Source organism: Gossypium arboreum, chromosome 12 (assembly GCF_025698485.1).
Source record: "Gossypium arboreum isolate Shixiya-1 chromosome 12, ASM2569848v2, whole genome shotgun sequence".
Classification (NCBI taxonomy): Eukaryota; Viridiplantae; Streptophyta; class Magnoliopsida; order Malvales; family Malvaceae; genus Gossypium; species Gossypium arboreum.
Genome location: NC_069081.1, coordinates 97308174 through 97328611, shown reverse-complemented (window position 1 = coordinate 97328611; position 20438 = coordinate 97308174). Strand labels below are relative to the sequence as shown.

The window sequence follows — 20438 nt, the reverse complement described above, 5'->3', positions numbered from 1 at the left end:
TTTAGTACATGTACTTCAATTTGATCAATTTTTGTCCTTACACTTTTTGAATTGGTGAATTTTAGTATCGTACATTTCAATTTTTGATCAATTTAGTACACGTACTTCAATTTGAGCAATGTGGGCTTCTTAGTTCTCTTAGGAGAATAGGGGGATAAGATGCTCAAAAATTTTGGATCAATTTGACTTTCAATCTTCGACGACACTGATGTGACAACTCACGTGCTAGTCTATTTGTATTCCATTGTTGGCATAGATATTTTTTAAAGAAATTAACTTTTTAAAATTTTGTTGAATTTTTAAATATTTATTAGTATCAAAGGCATTAGCGGCATTTATGAGAAAAAATGCCACAAAAAATAACTTTACTTTAAACAAAACGACGTTTTTAGTGGCATTAGCGGCGCTAGGGAAAAAACGCCACAATAGGGCTTTAAAGGAGCTAGGAGAAAAACGCTGCAAAAGATCTGAAATATGAAAAATGCCGCAAAAAAAATGTTTTACTTTATACAAAATGGCGTCGTTTTTAGTGGTTTAGTGGCATTAGCGGCGCTAGGTGAAAAACGCTGCAAAAGTCATTTTATTTTAATTGAAACGGCATTGTTTTGCTCTCCTCACTTTTATCCAATCCCATATACCCAAAATCCCTAAATTTCCCCCCTAAACGTAAATCCCCCAAATCATTCATTCCCCCAAATCAGTTTGTTTTTCCCTAAACTTTAAACCTAAATCCTCCCCTAAATCCCCAGTACACGAAATCCCTTTCTTTTTTTCCCCATTTTATTTTCCCCAAATCCCCTTCCCCTAAGTCCCTAACATTTTCCCCAAATATTTTCCCCCAAATCAGTTCCCCCATCCCCGAAATATTTTTTCCCCAAATCGCCTTCAGCACCCCTTTGCATTGTCGTCGGCAGCCCTCTGCTGCTTCGCCTTGTAAGTTTCATTTGATTTTGTCTTGTTATTATTAGTGTTACTTTTTGTGTATTGGGAATGGAAAATAGTCAACTGCTTTGTTGCTGTGGTTATCACATATATTGGGCAGCAACCTCGTTTTTTTTTTAATTGAATTATTATATTAAAATATGTCTTCATATATTTGGATAGAAAGTAGCATCTCAATCAAATATGATATTAGATTTTGTAGGAACTGTCGATATATGCATATACCATAATTTTGGTAATTAATTGGTGGGCAATGATTTAATGTTGCTTGATTTTGATGAAGTTGGTCTAATGTTGATCTCACCACCCAAATCTTGTCTTGTTGGAGGGCAGTGAGACTTTGGTTATATTTTCATTTCAATATTATTTAAATCATTTAACCTTATTCCATTAAGTTTTTTTATTTAAAAAAAAAATAAATATATAAAGAAGCCCTAAACCTTTCCTTATGACTTTTGTTCAATAACAATCATACTAGTTTATACTAAAATATAAGTTTTGGTTTAAATTAATTTTTTTAAAACATATTTAAATGTTGAATTGAGTTGAGATATGTATATTAGGAACATAGATATGTAGTTTATACCCAAACGGAGGCAGTGGAGATGTGGGGATGTGTTGCCCTTAGCCTTATCCTTTGTTTTTCTACCATAATTATCTCCCAACTTGCTATTGTTCCCCACTTTCAACAATAAATTGAAATCACATTTGGTTGTTTGGTAGTTGAAGTCTCCCTTCTCACATGCAACTATTTTTGTTTCTTTTAGCTTATAAACAACATGCCTCGTAATTGATCCACATGAATGGTTATTACAAAAATATATATTATTTAATTAAAGGATAAAAAACATTTTTAATTCATATTAATAAAAAATTTAAAGTTATTAAAACATAATTTTAATTTTACCCAAAATTATGTTTATTTTATTACAAGGTGAACAATAATTTTATCTTGATATGTTGTTTTAAGAGGAAATTAAGTAAATATGCTGATTTTGAATATCCTTCTTTTCGAAATTTAAGAAAATAGAGAGAAAATGAAAATATCCTTTTTCTTTTTTCTCACGATCTCAGGTTTTTCTTTTTTCTATATGAAGGACCACTTCGTTTATAATTCGTTAGTCCTGTATTTCTTTTATTTATTTCATTGATTTTATTTCTTGGTGGTAACAGCTTTGATTTGAATTTGAAATTTTCTTTTGTTTGTGATAGTGATTTAAAACACACAAGTGATTTGTCATCTAGTTTTCTGTTATCTGCCATCTAGTTTGCTTAGCTTTAATCCACATTGTCTTAGGTAAGACAGCTCTACTTCCTTTCTTTCTTTGTTTTTAATTTTCTTATTTGAATTCTGAATTCTTGACAAACCAAGGAAAAAGAAAGTATCAGCTAAAAAACAGCAACGTATGGAAATGGTTTACTTAATTATGACACTTATACCAACTTCTCTAATAATTCCGTGGATTATTATGACTTCTATTTGATGTACCTTATGTATTCAAATATGCTACTTAAAATAAGATAAGGTTCAGGGCCTCTTTATTTTATTTTTTTATTGCCCTCCTATTAATGCCCCATCACGTTAACCATTTTTTGCTTTAATCTTCTAATTTCATACACTTAACACTAATAGATATAGAACAGCTATTTTATTTATTTATTTAGATGTTTCAAAACTATGCCGTCGAGGTCATCCTGTCTTATTTACAGCTGTGAAAAAGTGAATGGTGTATTTGAATTACGTCCCTTTATTAGAGCCAAAAAAAAAATAAAAGCTTTTAATTGATATATTATGTATTTTTATAATGTGATTATTTAGTTAATCTTATTAAAATGTTGACACATAATTAATTGTTTTTGTTAAAGTGTTGGCACAAAATTTTTAAAATATTCAAAATTTTAATTCTCCATTATGAGATTTCAATTATTATATAAATAGTAAGGATTTCAAATTCATTACTAACAAATTCATAAATTTTAAAAATAATTATGAATATTATAGTTTTAAATAATTTATTACTCAATTTACATTATTTTAAAATCTAAATACAAATCTTGAAATACTAATTTTCAAAAGTTTTTTTTCTTTTAAATTCAATCAATCTACAAAACTTATGTTTTAGATTTTTTTCTCTTTAAAATGATGGGCTTATGGTTTTGAAGAATCATAAAATAGGCAATCAAATAGCTTTATCGGACGGCTGCCAATTTATCTTTTCTTTATTGAAACAATATTAAACAAAGCTAGCAATTTGTTTTTTTATAAAATAATATAATATTATGAAATTTAAATGAATATGGTAATATTTATTTTTGGGATTCCAGTAATCCACAGCCTGGCATAGACATGCAATATGACCACCACTTTGATTTTAAATGAAATGTTTATTTATTTTTTATTCTCATTTCCCACCACAGTGTATGAGAATTTTTAATTTTGCTTATGGGGTTTCATGTACCAAATTTTAACTCAATTATTTTTTCTTATTTTTTTCTATGAATAAAATAATTCTATAAAAATAAATTTTCTTAAAAGTATATAGTTTAAAGTTCAAATTTCATAACTTACATAATACATAAATATATATATCATATCATAAATGTCATAACTTACATAACTTACATAAATATATATCATATCATAACTTATATAACTCACATAACATACATAACTTACATAACTTATATAAATATATATCAGATCATAACTTACATAACTTACATAATACATAAATATATATCATAACATAAATGTCATAACTTACATAACTTAATTATACTTATAAATAAACAACTTACCCGTGTAATTTATTGTCAACTTTAGACTTCAAGAACTACGAAATGGATAAGAGTTGGATGAATTTGTCAAGTGTAAGCAATGACTATTGAAATGGTGTACAAACGTTTCTAAATTTTGCATTTCAAAATGCAAGCCAAGAGAATATGATTCTTTGCCCATGTAAGAAGTGTGGCAACATCAATTGGCATTTTCGTGAAGTTGTCTATGAACATCTAATTGTTGATGGCTTTATTTGGAGGTATAAAACATGGATTTTTCATGGAAAGTGTACACCTTGTAGAACCTCTTCAACAATTAATCCAGCCTATCCTCATAGTGCTTACCATCAGTATTTTAGAGAAGATGACATGGAATGTATGTTGCAGGATGCATTTAATATGCGTAGTTATGGTTTGCAATCGTTTCCACTTGACTTTATTGTATCCGATGATTGTAATCTTGGTGGAAATGTTTTTACCAAAACGGGAAGAAGTGTACTTGATGAAGGGCCAAATGGAGAAGCGGTGAAGTTCTACAAGTTACTTAATGAAATGAATGAAGAACTTTATCAGCGATCAAAATATTCAAAAATGTCCTTTTGTATTCTTTTTTTCACTTAAAATGTTTGAGAGGGTGGACGGGAAACTCTTTTACAATGCTGTTAGAGTTTTTGAGAGATATGTTTTCATTTGCAAAAATCTTATTCATGCAAAGATATAAAGAAACTAATAAAAGATTTAGGCCTTAAGTACGAAAAAGAATTCATAGTTTCCTAAATGAAGTATGTTGTATTGGGTGATCGGAAAAACCAACAGACTTGTCATGTTTGTGGTAAATCTCGTTGGATGAATAAGAATACATGAGATGTGAATGAGGATGAAGGTGTGGCACAGTTAAGAATGTCGAAACCATTTTTCTATTTGAAAGAAAAAATAGAAATCCACTTTGTCGAAACAAATTTTTTTGAGGTGTTTAAAAAATGGCATTTGACTTTTTGAAAAACAAAAACGGGAGTCGCCATCAACCTTTTAAGGTGTGATTGGATCACCGTATTAAACATTTTGGTCTACGAAAATGTGAGAAAACAGATTCGGGAGTCGGTTACGTACGAGGAAAGATTAGTACCCTCGCAACGCTTAAAATTGGTACCAAATTGAATAGTTTTCTGTCTTAATGTTAAAAGTTTGAAAGAATTTAAAAAAAAAGATCCCTTTTTTAAAACCGAAATAATTTGAGTTGGAAATTGAGATTCCTTTGCCCCGAAAGAATATGAACATCACATCCAGCACAATTGGACACAATATTCTTAAACTCTTGTAACTAAAATCATCTCGTAATTTACAAAATTCATTTAGAAGGATATTTTAGGTATTTAGAGAAACAGAGAATCATAACCCAGCATGTTAGGGCACTATTTCCAGAATCCCTAAACACAAAAACATTGCCTCGTTTTTTTTTAAAACATTTTTGGGTACATATTTTTAAAACAATGATGCAATCAGGATATAGTATTAACATGTTACAAGATATCAATACTAAACTATATAATTCATACATTAATACTTCATGCGAATATAACATAGCAAATAATAAATAACAATATACACTACATAATATATACATTTACATGTTGTGCAAATAAACATAGAAAATAATAAACATAAAATATAAAATTACATGGTACACACAATAATATTTCATACAAGTATAACCTAAAATAGCAACATAAATGATCAATTTCCATGAAAATATATAAAAACAATAAATAACATAAAAATACAAATAATTTATGAGATAAAATTAACATACTAAAACAATAAAAAAATACGAAAATAAATCAACAAATTATGAACATATGTAAAATAAGTCAAAAAAATAAAGATGAAAACTAAATACCGTTAAAAATAAATGAGGTATTAAAATATTTAAAAAATATATAAATAATAAAGGAGAATTTTTAAAAAATGGTTAATTAATTAATAAAAAATACTATATGATATAATAATTTAATATATATTTTATAAAAATAATATTATATTAAATAGGAACAAAACTTTATAGCAAATTTTAGAATATTTCATAATATACTAAATATTTAATAATGATATATGTATTATTTAATAATAATTTACAAATTTTAAAATTATACATAATATTAAATAATAAATAATAAAATAATAAAATATATAATAAAATTAAAATATTATAATGAATAATATATAAAATAAAATGATATAATATATAATAAAATATATAAATAATATAATAAATAATACATAAATAAAAATAATATATATAATAATTTTTATTTATATAAATAATGTTTATAGTAAAAATAAATAATATATAAAATATTTAAAATAAATAAATTATATATAAAAAATTTAAAAAGGATTAAAATTAAATAAAAATAAAACTCTAGGGTTAATTTTAAAATAATAAAAAATTTGGACCTAATTGAAACGCACGCTAAAATCTGAGGGACTCACTGGGCAATTAGCCCTAATCCCAAAAACGACGTTGTTCCCTAAATAAGTTTTATAATGGCCATTAGGACTAAATTGAAACAAAAATAAAAGGTTATGGCCAAATTAAAATAAAAATAAAATGAAATTATAAATATTAAAAATGCGGAAGGATCAATTGGGCAATTAGCCCTTTAAACAAAAACACGCGGATTCTTCCCAGGTCACGGGTCAACGATCGGATCCCTGCATTTGAAACGACGCCGTCTTGAAGCCTATCGTTTTAAGCAAAACGACACCGTTCCCATGAGGCTATATAAGCCAAATCTTGGCCCCAGAAATTCATTTTAACCCGTTTATTAAAAAAAAAACTAAAAAAAAACCCTCTGAAAGAGGATAGAGAGCAAGCCCTCGGAGCTCCGTCGAGCCTCCATCATCGGGCTCCCACGCGCCCATGCGCCGCTGTCGACTCCGCCACGTACAGCGGTCGGGATTCGAAAAGTTTCACTTTTCACAGCGAATCGAAAGGTAATCCTCTTTTTATTTTTTTTATAGTACTTTGTATGTATGAAATGCAGGTATCCAAGAGGAAAATAAAGAAAATAAAGCAAGAAGAATCACCTCTGTTTTCTGGAAAAGCTAAAAAATCTATAATCTGTTTCTCTGTGTTTTTATATCTGATAAATCGTGTTTTTTTCTTACAGATTAGAAAAAAGGCTTTTATAGCCTTCTGTAAATTGTTACATTTTGGGAAAGAAATCTTTGATTTCTTTCCATGTTTGCTTTTCTTTTTTGCTGTGGTTCTTTCCTTTTTGCAGGTACTAGTGAGGATATCATGGCGGTGAGTGCGCTGGCGTTGATTCGTGCGCCGATTATGGCGCGATAAGAAGCTGGAGTCACGGCGCCGATGGAGGCGTCGATGAAGGGTCACTGAAACGGCGCGAGACGAAGGGGCGTGACAATTGGAGTGCTTGCGGCGCGAAGCTTCTGTAAACCCTAGGGTTTCCTAACCTATTAACTGATTTGGGCCTTTTGCGCCCAGTGTATCTTTGGGTTGAGGGTGTAATGGGCTGCTGGGTAGTTTAGGCTGTCGGATTAATAGTGGGCTTTGTAAATGGATTGAACATTTAATTATTTTGGTTTTTTGTGTATTTTGGTTTATTGTTTTTATTGGGCCTGGGCGAATTCGGGCTATTACAAACTTTTTAAAACTAAATGTGGAGTCGCCACTAATCTCTTTGCTTAGGTGTGATTGGGTCACCTACTAAAGTGTTTTGTTTCACTTAAAATAATTTTAGTTCACGTAAAATCTTTTAAAAAAAATGGTTCGGGAGTCGGTTACGCATGAGGAAGGATTAGCACCCTCATTACGCCCAAAAAAAATTGGTACCAAATTGATTCGATGCTATCCGTATATCAAAGATTTTAAAAAAGATCTTTCAAAGCATGGCTCTTTAAAATGTGTTAATAGCTCAAGTTAACTGTCAAAATTCTCTCGTTTCAAAGATATGCAGCATCATACCCAACACGATTGGATACGATCCTTTATACCTTCGAAGATATGATTGATTTTTGAAAAAACTCATGTGTTAAAATTATATTAGTCCAACGAAAAAATCATACCCAGCACAGTAGGGCACGATTTCTCGAATTCCCAAATATTAGATATTGTCTTATTTCTAAATTCTTGCTTAATAAGAAAAATTAGCTCAAAACACATTTATTCGCTTTAAAATATGGTGAAATATTTAATGTATTACAACAAAACATTTGTATAGAAAAGGATTATTGAACATGAAATAATATAGTACAATAAACCACAATTAATAAATCCAACAGATTATGTACAACTATTCTAAATAAAATGTAACCAAATTCTTAATAATAGATGGAGAATAGCTAATATAAAGAATAAAATAATGACTAAATGATATACATCAACAATAAATATGGCACAATATAAAACGATCCACAAAACATGTACAAACTAAAAGGGAAATTAGAAGTCAATGTGGTATAAGACATTTTCAAAATAATGATGAATTAATGAACACATAATAATATAAAAGTTGACAAATTTGCATAAAAACTAGGGATATGTAATTATTGAAATAGATATTACAGAATAAAAGTTTGAATTAAATTATATGCAAAATATTTTAAAAACAAATTCATTTAAAATTGACAAGGTACATGATAACTTAAATAATATATAAAATATGAAAGAATAATAAAATTTATGATAAGGTATAATATACATAGTTGATTCCCAAAACATGCATATATAAGTAGATTTAGAAATAATTATTTGTAAAAATAGCATAAGATTAATAATATATATAAAATTAACTTAATCTCTATAAATTATATACGTACCATTGTACATAAAAACATTTAAATGAGATACTATATAAAACATAAGAATAATATAATATAAGGAAACATTCCAAAATAATAATTTTATAATACAAAGATGAAGTTCCCAAAATAGTTTCATATATACATAAAGAAAAATTACTTGGTGAATCATAAAGCAAAAAGTAATAGAAAAATTTATTAAAGTAATAGATGTATTAATATATATATATAAATATTTAAACAAGAGGATATATAAAAATATTAAAATAGCTTAATGCGAAAAGAATTTTAAAATGATGATTTTATAAAACAAAATAAAGTTATTAAGATGGCTCAGTTCATGTACAAAAATATTGTGAATCCTCAAAATAATAGGTATAATTGAAAACTCAATGAGAATAATATGTATACTAATATGTATAAAATATATAAAAAAATATTATGCAAAATATAAAAATAATAAGATAAAAGAAACCTCAAAATAATTGTACAAATAAAAACAAATAAAATCATTAAAATAAATTAACATATACAAAAATATTAAATGTATTTTAAATTAGCAGATTATACAAATGAAGGACCAAATTAAGATTAAACCTAAAATAAAAGGGATAATTTATAAATAAAATAGTTTAAAAAAATACGTGCAAAGCATATAAATGTACAGGGACTAGAACTGGAAATAATCCAAGTCCCAAAACGCTGCACCTTGGAGCGAACTAAAATGAAATAGCATACAAATTTTTAGGGAAAAATTAAAATAAAACACATGGATGCTAATGGGGTCTGCTGAGATGCGGCGCAAAAAGTGAGGGATTAATCGTGGAAATTTCCCATTTGACATGCAAATGTACAAATCAGGTCTGAGCATGGATCAATACGCAGTCCCCACCCTTAAACACCACCGTTTCAATTTATCTCAAAATTAAAAGCCATTTAATGGCAATTCCTTTTTTTCAAGCTACAAACTAAATGCCCAATTATTAGGGTTTCGGGATAGCAACTCTCTCTTATCTCATTTTCTTTGCAGCTAACCTTTTAACAAATATCTACAGCCTAAAATCAACCTGTTAGAGCCTCATTTTACAGTCGCCGAACCCATCATTCAATTTGACGGTCGACGGTGCACGAGCAGAGATCCGATCTTGCCCACAAAGATCACCCATGGAAATTAGGTAAATTAATCCTTCTCTTTTTCTTCTTTTTAAAAAAAAAACTCAAATCATACGTTAATCTCTTTAAAAACAAAATAGAAATTCAAAAGAAACAAACATTCGACCCTCACCCGAATCTCTATATTTTCGAGATATTTGGGTATTCATCGGTGTCGATTCACATACTAAAAAATCGAACCAAACAAAAAGAAAATAAATCGACCGAAAAGAAAAAAAACTTTGAAATCACCTTTGCTATTTTGATTGCTTTTTCTCTATTCTCTCTGTGTGCGTAAGTATTTGCAGTACAAGTGATGACTTTTTATAGCCTGGCAAAATACAGATTTAAAAATAAAAATCTTTTTCTTTTTCTTTTTCTTTTGCTATTTTTCTATTTTACTGCTTCTCGTGTGTTCTTTTGCAAGGGCAATTGTACAGAGAAGATGGCCCTGGTGACGTGGAGGAGGCCGTTCGGGGAAACTGTTCGTGGGAGCTGACCTTCTGGCACTGTTCTGGCATATTCCAGAAGCTTCTGGTGTTCACGGCTGCTGAGCTTCTCTTTGGGTCTTGTTGGGCCTCAGGTTTGGGCCATTGAAACTGGGTCTAGGGTTTTAATGGTTGGGTCAGATTCATGTAATTGGGTTAAGTCTAGATTTAAGGAGTTTGGGTTCAATTTAATTTAGGCCCAAATATTTGTAACCGGACACTGGACTCCTAAATTTGGATTCTTTATTTGCTTTTTTTTTTATTTTAATTTACTTGGACTTATTTGTTTGGCTTATTTTAATGCTTTAAATAGGCCCGAGCAAAATGGGTTAACTACAAAGAAAGAAGCCAATAAAGATTTTGTGATATTTTCCACTAATACCAAGGCTTCAAAGGCTTTTCATGTTGTCACAGACAGTAGAGTCTATGAGGTGGCATCATGATCAATGAACTGATGATGGATTATTGAGGGATTCTGTTGATTCTTTAGCTTGGAAATCATTTGACAATAAATTTCCAAGCTTTGCAAGTGATCCTCGACATATGAGGCTTGGGCTAGCATATAATGGATTTAATCCTTATAAAATCATGAGTACTTTGTACAGTACTTGGCCTGTAGCGCTTATTCCTTACAATTTGCCTCTGTGGATTTGCATGAAGCAATTGTAACACCCCAAACCCGGCCTAGACGTTATGGCCGAATCTGGCGATGTCACATAAGAGTGTTTTAACTAAACCATTTTGATTCATAAAACATGTCATTCATTGTATTTTACTTATCGTAAATCATAACGAAAAAGTTGTATTGTTTTGAAAACGTTTCTTTATTGCGGAAGTGTTTGAAACTCAATTGATGATTTATTATCTTGAGAACTCATTTTTTTATTTATGAAAATTCTTAGTTTATTTTAGGAAAACCATAATATTGATGTTGTTTTTTATAATCCACATCCACAGTTCAAAACTCAATTAAAATCCAAAATCACATCAACCCTCAACAAATAATAAATAAACCAAAGTAAAAGTCATAACCAAAATGTATGCGGACGTGGTCACCGTCGAGTCCTCCTCTGCACCGATCCACCTACTACTGGGGATTACCTGAATAGATAAATAAATAAAGGGGTGAGTTTTCGCAACTCAGTGTGTACATCCTCAGAGTATAGCATACAAGCAAACAGATAACAGAATACAATCATACTTCAGGTCTGGGCCCTAACAGGATCATTATCAGATATAGTCTTAGGGCTTCGGCCTATCTCAGATATAGCATGCAGAACAGATCAGATCAACAGAATATGCCCACCATTCCTACACACCAACTCTGTCCAACCTAACACACCATGTGGGGATAAAATCGTCCCACCTATCCCTACATACCATATATGGGGATACAATCGTCCCATCCATCCCTACATACCATAAGGTACCGCAATGCAGTACATATCATAAGTATGCAGCTTAGCTGCCAGATATCAGGCTCATGAAGCCCTACAGATACTCCCTTCTCTTCATCAAACCCACCTTGATGCAATGCATCATACAAATATGGCATGTTATAATGCAGATAAACGGGTTATACATTTATTTTTCAGAACAGATCAGATAATCATGCCAGGTATAACATGCTAACACATACATCACAGCATTAAGAGTCTAGATAAGGGTTACCGACCCTACGACAGGTCACAGTTGACTCGGGTTACCAGTGCAACCTTACAGAACATTTCCAACAAATTGGGTTCACACGCCTATATTCTCTGCTCGTATGGGTCCACATGCCCGTGTGGGTCACACGGCCCAAATTAGCCTTGCTCGTATGGATCACACGGCCTGGCCTAGATTCCCAAACGCCCGTGTGGGCTCACACACACGTGTGGCCTACACGGGCCATTTGCCTGAGCCTGTGCCTCGCACCTACAAGCCATCATACGCCCGTAACCGTCGTGCCTATGTGGCATGTGCACGACCTAGCTCGTCGATCACATGGCTGTGTCTCGCCATACGGCCTGTCAAAACACCCGTGTGGTGTCGACAGTAGCGTTTCTGGCTTTCACTGAAACATGATTTCAGATCGATTAGAGTACACACCTGGTTTCGATTGAAGCCTAACACAATCCCGAGCACTTTAAGACCTATAATCAGTATATCCTACCTATTAGAACCTCATAAATGAGTCTTTTCACTTAACCCCAAATGAAATATCCACTCAACAAACGATCAACTTACCTTTGAATGGAAAGTAGCAAACCCGAATCCTTAAAGCATTAATGGCTATTCTTCAACCCCTTGACCCACTCCTATTAAATAACAGAAACCTCTTACCAGACACTTAACTCAAACAATATTCAAGTCGTGCGAAACGAAAAACTTACCAATGAGTAGAACGTCAATGAATCGCAGAAGCCTGTTATTACGAAATTAACACGAATGAGAGGAATGCAGGGGAAATTTCAGCAAAACAGAAAAGAAAAAGATCGTCTTGCATTAGAACGTAACCCAAACCCATATATGACACGTTGCTGTACACTACGAAATCCTTACCAAGCTCAGGCTGTATCAGAACTGGAGCCCGAGTCAAAACTGTCTTGAGCTTTTCAAAGCTCTCCTACTGTGCGTCAGTCCAGACAAAAGGAACTCATTTACGCAGTAACTTAGTCAATGACGCAGCGATCAAGGAGAACCCTTTCGCAGTAACTTAGTCAACAGCGCAGCAATCAAGGAGAACCCTTCTACGAATCATCGATCATATCCTGCCAGTCCTAGAAAACTACGAATCTCAGACACATTCTTCAGCTGTTTCCAATCCAACACAACCTCAATCTTACGAGCATCCATTCGAATCCCCTCAGCAGAAACCACATGTCCCAAAAAGGTTACCTCCCTAAGCCAGAACTCATACTTCGTAAACTTCGCATACAACTGTTTCTCACGAATAATCTATAGAACCACTCTTAAATGCTCATTGTGCTGGTCTTCAAACTTAGAATACACCAAGATGTCATCGATGAACACTACCACAAACTGATCCAAGTAGGGCTGAAACTCAAAGTTCATCAAGTCCATAAATGTCGTTGATGCATTAGTCAATCCAAAGGGCATAACTAGGAACTCATAATATCCATACCAAGTCCTAAATGCCGTCTTATACACATCAGCCTCTTTTACTCTTAACTGATGGTAACCAGATCGTAGATCGATCTTTGAGAACACTGACGCCCCTCTGAACTGGTTGAACAAGTCGTCAATTCTCGAAAGTAGGTATGTATTCTTAATCGTCAACTTATTCAACTGACGGAAGTCGATACACATCCTCATCGTACCGTCCTTCTTCTTCACGAACAGAACCGGCGCTCCTCATGGAGACACACTAGGACGAATAAACCCACGATCTAATAGCTCTTGAATTTGAGCCTTAAGTTCTGCCAGCTCCTTCGGTGCCATTCGATAATGGGCGATAGACACTGAAGCTGTTCCAAGAATCAACTCGATCCCAAATTCTACCTCACGACTCGGAGGCAATCCTAGTAATTCCTCAGGAAAAACATCTGGAAAGTTTTTCACAGTATGGATATCCTTAACCGAAGAGTCCACAAAATCAGGAACACTGATATAGGCCGAGTATGCCTCACATCCCTTCTTCACAAGTTTCTCTGCTACCAACGCAGATATCACATTACTCAGATAATTCCTTTATTCTCCAATCACGACTATTTCATTATCCTCATCGGTCCTAAAAAAACCCTCTTTTTAGCATAATCCAGACTTACACGATGCTTCACCAGCCAGTCTATACCCAGAATTAAGTCGAACTCTCCAAACGGTAGTTCCATCAGATCAGCCAGAAGTATCGTTCATTGGACTTCCAACGGAACATCTCTGAACAGTTTACTAACCCTAATGACTGCCCTAACGGGCTCACCACTGAAATCTCACTAGAAGTGCTCTCATACGGTATTCCCAGAATATCAGACATAGAACATGCAACATAGGAATATGTAGAGCCAATGTCTATTTGTGCAACATAAGGTACATCAAGAATTAAAACGTACCCATGATGACGTCTAGAGCATCTCCATCCTTACGATGACGTACAGCATAGACAAGTGCAGGCTGCCTCACCTCAGTCGGCCCACCACCTCTGTCTGGCATTCTCTGACCTCGACTCATATTGTTATCACCCCTAGCTTGTCCTCGGCCCTTATGTGGCTGCTGTACCCCTCTCGGCGGCTGTGTAGTCTCAGCGACCGGGGCTTGGATCTGATTGCCCCTCAGTGGATAATCCTTAACTCGATGCTCAGTCGACCCATACCTCAAACAAGCTCCAGCAGACCTCCAACACTCGCTCGGATGGCGTCTATTACAAAGCTAGCAAATCGCCACCCCAGCAGGTGCAATCGTAGGCCCAACTCTCACGGGCCCATTAGATCTAGCCTTTTTCCTAGGCCTTATCCCAGCATTCGAAGGCTCTGTATCTCTCTTAGCCTTCCATTTGCTACGGTTCTGATGCTCAACGTGCTTAACCTCCTCTGCGATCTTGGCCTTCTCGACCAACACAGTAAACTCACGCTCCCTCTGTGGAGCTATCAAGACCCTCAAGTTATCCCTCATGCCGTCCTTAAAGTGTACACAGTACTCATACTCAGTTGCCACCATGCCCTGCGCATAACAGCTCAACCTTAAAAAGTCGGCCTCATACTTGGCCACTATACGATCTCCTTGAGTAAGATTCAGGAACTCACGCCTCCTAGCGTCGATATAGCTGGCTCCCACATACTTGCCATGGCAATCCGTCTTAAACAAACTCCACGTTAGACTTTCAAGCTGTGTGCCTTCCCTAATCGTCAGCCACCACTAATATGCTTCATCGCGAAGTAATAAAATAGCCCCCTTGATCTTCTACTCGGTGGTGAAATCTAGATCATCCATAATACGCTTCGTGGCCTCCATCCAGTACTCGGCCATATTAGAAGCAACTCTAGCGATGCCCTTAAATACCTCAGCCCCATTAGACCGGAGTCGTTCCATAACGACCCACGGCCTCCAGATCCAGTATTAGCCACAGTGACCCTCTCTAGAACCTGCAGCATAGCCTGGGTGCGTCGTCCTTAGCTGCATGGTCTTGAGACTCAGCACCAGTCTCAGTAACAAGTGACACTGGCGTCTCGCTAGTGTCTAGATTAGAGATCGTATCAGATGCGAAGGACTCATCTTGAATCCCTCTGCGGCCTCTACCTCGGCCTCTAGTACCCAGTCCATGAGTACCACGTGTGCTCATCGTAACTATCGAATTAATTTGTAGCAAAAATTTTATACAAATCAGTTTACAGTTTCGATAATTGTTATCAAATATTTTATGCAAAAGAGTTTATGAGCGTATTCAGAGTCTGTTATCGCAAGTCTTAGCTTCCTACAGGTTTTAATTTACACTATCTAGAGTGTTTTGGTAGAGTTTACTACCTACAGTTGTTTCACAGCATACAACAGTATTTCCAAACAGATTCAAATAGAATTCTAAGCATGCATTCAGACAATTTTAAACAAAGTTTCAGAAACTTACAGGATCGACGCTGGAGACTCGAAAAACCACATACTTGTTCAGAGTATTTTGAAAAACATTCAAAAGTAACACTTTAAAAAAAATTTTAGAACCCAAAATTCATAGCCAAGTTTTAAAATACTGCTCTGATACCACTAAATGTAATACCCCAACCCGGCCTAGACGTTATAGCCGAATCTGGTGATGTAACATGAGAGTGTTTTAGGTAAACTATTTTGATTTATAAACCATGCCATTCGTTGTATTTTACTTAGTCGTAAATCATGAAGACAAAGTCGTATTGTTTTGAAAACGTTTTTTTATCGCGGAAGCGTTTGAAACTTAATTATTGATTATTATATTGAGAACTCATTTTTTTATTTATGAAAATTCTTAGTTTATTTTAAGAAAACCATAATATTGATGTTGTATTTTATAATCCACATCCACAGTTCAAAACCCAATTAAAAACCCTCAACAAATAATAAATAAACCAAAGTAAAAGTCATAACCAAAATGTATACAGACGTGGTCACCGTCGAGTCCTCCTTTGCACCGATCCACCTACTGCTGAGGATTACCTGAACAGATAAATAAATAAAGGGGTGAGTTTTCGCAACTCAGTGTGCACATCCCCACAGTATAGCATGCAAGCAAACAGACAATAGAATACAATCATACTTCGGGCCTAGGCCCTAAAAGGATCATTATCAAATATAGTGTTAGGGCTTTAACCCATCTCAGATATAGCATGTAGAATAGATCAGATCAATAGAATATGCCCACCATCTTTGCACACCAACTCCATCCAACCCAACGCACTATGTGGGGATAAAATCAACCCACCTATCCCTGCATACCATATATGGGGATATAATCATCCCATCCATCCCTACACACCATAAGGTACCATAATGCAGCACATATCATAAGTATGCAGCTTAGCTGCTAGATATCAGGCTCATGAAGCCGTACAGATACTCTGCTCTCTTCATTAAACCCACCCCGATGCAATGCATCATACAAATATGGCATGTTATAATGTAGACAAACAGGTTATACATTTATTTTCAGAACAAATCAGATAATCATGCCAGGTATAACATGCTAACCCATACATCAAGGAATTAAGAGTCTAGATAAAGCTTACCGACTCTACGACAAGTCACAGTCGACTTGGGTGACCCGTGTAACCTTACAGAACATTTTTAACAAATTGGGCTCACACGCTTGTGTTCCATGCTTGTGTGGGCCCACACGCCTGTGTAGGTCACACGGCCCAAATTGGCCTTACCCGTGTGGATCACATGGCCTGGCCTAGATTCCCACACGCCCGTGTGGTCACTTGTGTGGCCCACACAGCCCATTTGCCTGAGCTCGTACCTCGCACACTGCCTATAAATCATTACACTCTTGTGACCGTCGTGTTCGTGTGGCATGCACACGGCTTAGCTCTCGATCACACGGTCGTGTCTCGCTACACGGCATGTCCACACGTCCTTGTGGCATCGACAGTAGTGTTTTTGGCTTTCGCCGAAACGCGATTTCAGATTGATTGGAGTACACACCTAGTTTCGATTGAAGCCTAACTCAATCTCGAGCACTTTAAGACCTATAATCAGTATATCCAACCTATTAAAACCTCATAAATGAGTCATTTCACTTAACCCCAAATGAAATATCCACTCAACGAATGATTAACTTACCCTTGAATGGAAAGTAGCAAACCTGAATCCTTAAAGCGTTAATGGCTGTTTTTCAGCCCCTTAATCCACTCCTATCAAACAGCAGAAACCTCTTACCAGACACTTAACTCGAACAATATTCATGTCGAACGAAATGAAAAACTTACCAATGAGGAGAACGTCAATGAATCGCAGAAGCCCGTTAGTACGAAATCAACAGAATAGGAGGATGGCAGGGGAAATTTCGGTAAAACAGAAAAGAAGAAGAACGTAGAGGGAGGAAAATAGTAAAAAATTACTTTTAGGGAAACCACTCAGAAAAATCTGATAAACCCTACCACTACAGTATTTTAGTTCACCTACAATTCTATCACGACCTTAGTGGCAAAAATAATGCGCAAGCCAGGATTCGAACACAGGACCTCTAACATAAACCCTTGCCACTTAACCACTCGACCAGTAGGCCTATTCTGTTAAGTTTTTACCAAAAAATTCTTATAAGTCCATTAATCAAAACCCAAGCTTTATTTCAATAAAAGCTAAAATTTTGCCCAAGTTGAGACTTGAACTTGGGACTTCCCCAACACACCCCCAACACATTTAAACACAATAGCAAACAGATATTATGCAAATTCATGCAAAAACATTATCAGATATTTTCCTATGCTACCATTTCACAAAAGCTAAAACTACAAAAATTTGGGGTGTTACAGCAATCTTCTTTTATCTTAGGTCTTAGAGATGATATTGGCATTTATATGCAGCCACTTATTTAAAAGTTGAAACAGTTATAGGTGGGTGTTGAAACATATGATGTCTTCAAAAAGGAGAACTTTTATTTACTTGCAGCTTTGTTGTGGATCATTAATAATTTACCGACTTATGCCAATTTATCTAGTTGGAGTACCAAAGGACGTTATGCTTGTCCTTGTTGTGCGGCTCAAACATGTTCGAAGTGGTTATATAATGGGAATAAGTTCTCTTATATGGGGCATTACCGGTGGTTTGATGGAAATCATATATTTAGATTTCAGAGGACTCTATTTAATGGTACTGAAGAGTTCAGAGAAGCTCCTAAGCAGACCATTAGATCTGAAATCTTGTTCATGTTAAAAAATATCAACTTCAGTTATGGGAAGATGAATCAACCACCCAACACACAAACAAAGAGAAGATCGATTGAGGCATATGTTGGCAATATTGACTGGTAGATTGATGATGAATCTGATGAAGAGGATGATCCTAATGAGGCGGACTTATGGGAAAAAAAGAAGTATTTTTTTATTTGCCTTATTGGGAGCATCACATTTTGCGACACAATCTTGATGTCATGCATATTGAAGAGAAATTTATCGAGAACATCATTGGGACAATTTTGAATGTCGATAGAAAATCAAAAGACAATCTTCAGAGTCGACTTGATCTAGTTGACATAGGAATTCACCGTGATCTTCATCCTCAAGTACTTCCGAATGGGAAATATAAGTTGTCACCTTTTATTTTTGCAATGTCGAAGAAAGAAAAAGAAGTGTAATGACCCAAAATTTATGGTTATCGAAAAGTTTATTTTTGGGTCTCTGTTTTTGTGAAACGGATTCATAAATATTAATTAAAAATATTTATGAAGTTACTTGTGTGGTTAATTAGGTTTTGGTTAGGTGAATTGGTTTGAATTAAGGTTAATTAGGTAAAAGGACTAAATTGAATAAAGGGTGAAAGTTTAATTATAGATTAAAAGAAAAGTGAAGGGACTAAATTAGTAAATAAACCATAAGTGACAAATGTATGGAAAATATAATTCCTTGTGTTTGTATAATATACATATATTTATTTATATTAAATACATACTTAATATTTAAGTATATATAAAATATTATATTATATTATATTATATTATAATAGTTTAATAATAAAAGAAATAAAACAAAAGAAAAGCATAAACAAAAAAATGAAATAAGGGAAAAAGAAAGGAAAGGAAAGGAAAGAAAGAAAGAAAGAAAGAAAGGAAAATTTAGGGTTTTAAGGTTTAAAGTGTGATTGGTAAGTCAATTTAGCCTCTTTTCTTGTAATTTTGATGTTTTTAGAATCCTAGAACAAAATACTACTTGATTTATGTTGAAATTTTAGAAGTTAATGAATTTTAGAAGTTTTTATATTAAATAAATTGAAGTGTTAGGGATTAAATTGATAGATTAAATTGATAGAATTTCAAGTTAGAAATGAAAAGGGATTGAATTGTAAAATAAATCATAAATTTAAGTAATAGGGACTAAATTGAAAGAATTTCAAAATTAGGGATTTATGGTGAAATTAGAGAGTTAAATTTAGTTTTAAGTGGTAATTGAATGAAAATATAGAATAAATTGTGAAGAAAATAAAGTTAGTCTTGGTTAAGGACTAAATTGGAATTGAAGTAAAAGTTGAGTATAAATTGAAATATTCAATGTGAAATTGTGTGTATTGGCGATTTTAAATTGTTTTGATTTCTGTAGCTAACATTGAGCCGGAGACCACAGCTAGGGAAGGAAAAGACAAAGTCAACGAGGATTAGCTCGAAAATTACGGTTTGTATTTTTATAATCCGAACTTAATAATTAATTGTTGAATTTATTACTTGATGTATATGGTAAGTGAATTGAGGTAAGTAATTGATATTGTGATATTGAATTGAAATGAATTGATTTTGATGAGCATATGTGAATATTTGAATTAGAATAAATATTGTTTGAAATTGAAAAGTGAATTGAAACCCTATTAACTGTATCGGGTGCATGCCATAGGATTGGAAGAGTTTAAGGATGCTTCAACTTCGAGTTGATGAGACACTGGGTGTCACATTATTATTTTGGATAAATTCGATGAGGTACTGGGTACCAACTTACTTCGGCATGGTCGATGAGATACATTTGGTGTCAATCTATTACTTCGAATTATCCGATGAGGCACTGGATGCCATACTGGTGTGTTTTGGTTGGATCTGTGTATCCGCCAAAGTTCGAGTCGTGTTAATAGGGGTAAATAAATGAATTG

General features: G+C 33.9%; 1 long non-coding RNA gene across 1 annotated transcript; it reads left to right on the top strand.

The window, feature by feature from the left end:
- Window positions 1-599: 599 nt before the first annotated feature.
- LOC108478512 (uncharacterized) lies at window positions 600-4498 on the top strand. Its single transcript, XR_008276117.1, has 2 exons — window positions 600-933; window positions 3767-4498. It is a non-coding gene; the product is annotated as an uncharacterized LOC108478512 (long non-coding RNA).
- Window positions 4499-20438: the final 15940 nt, after the last annotated feature.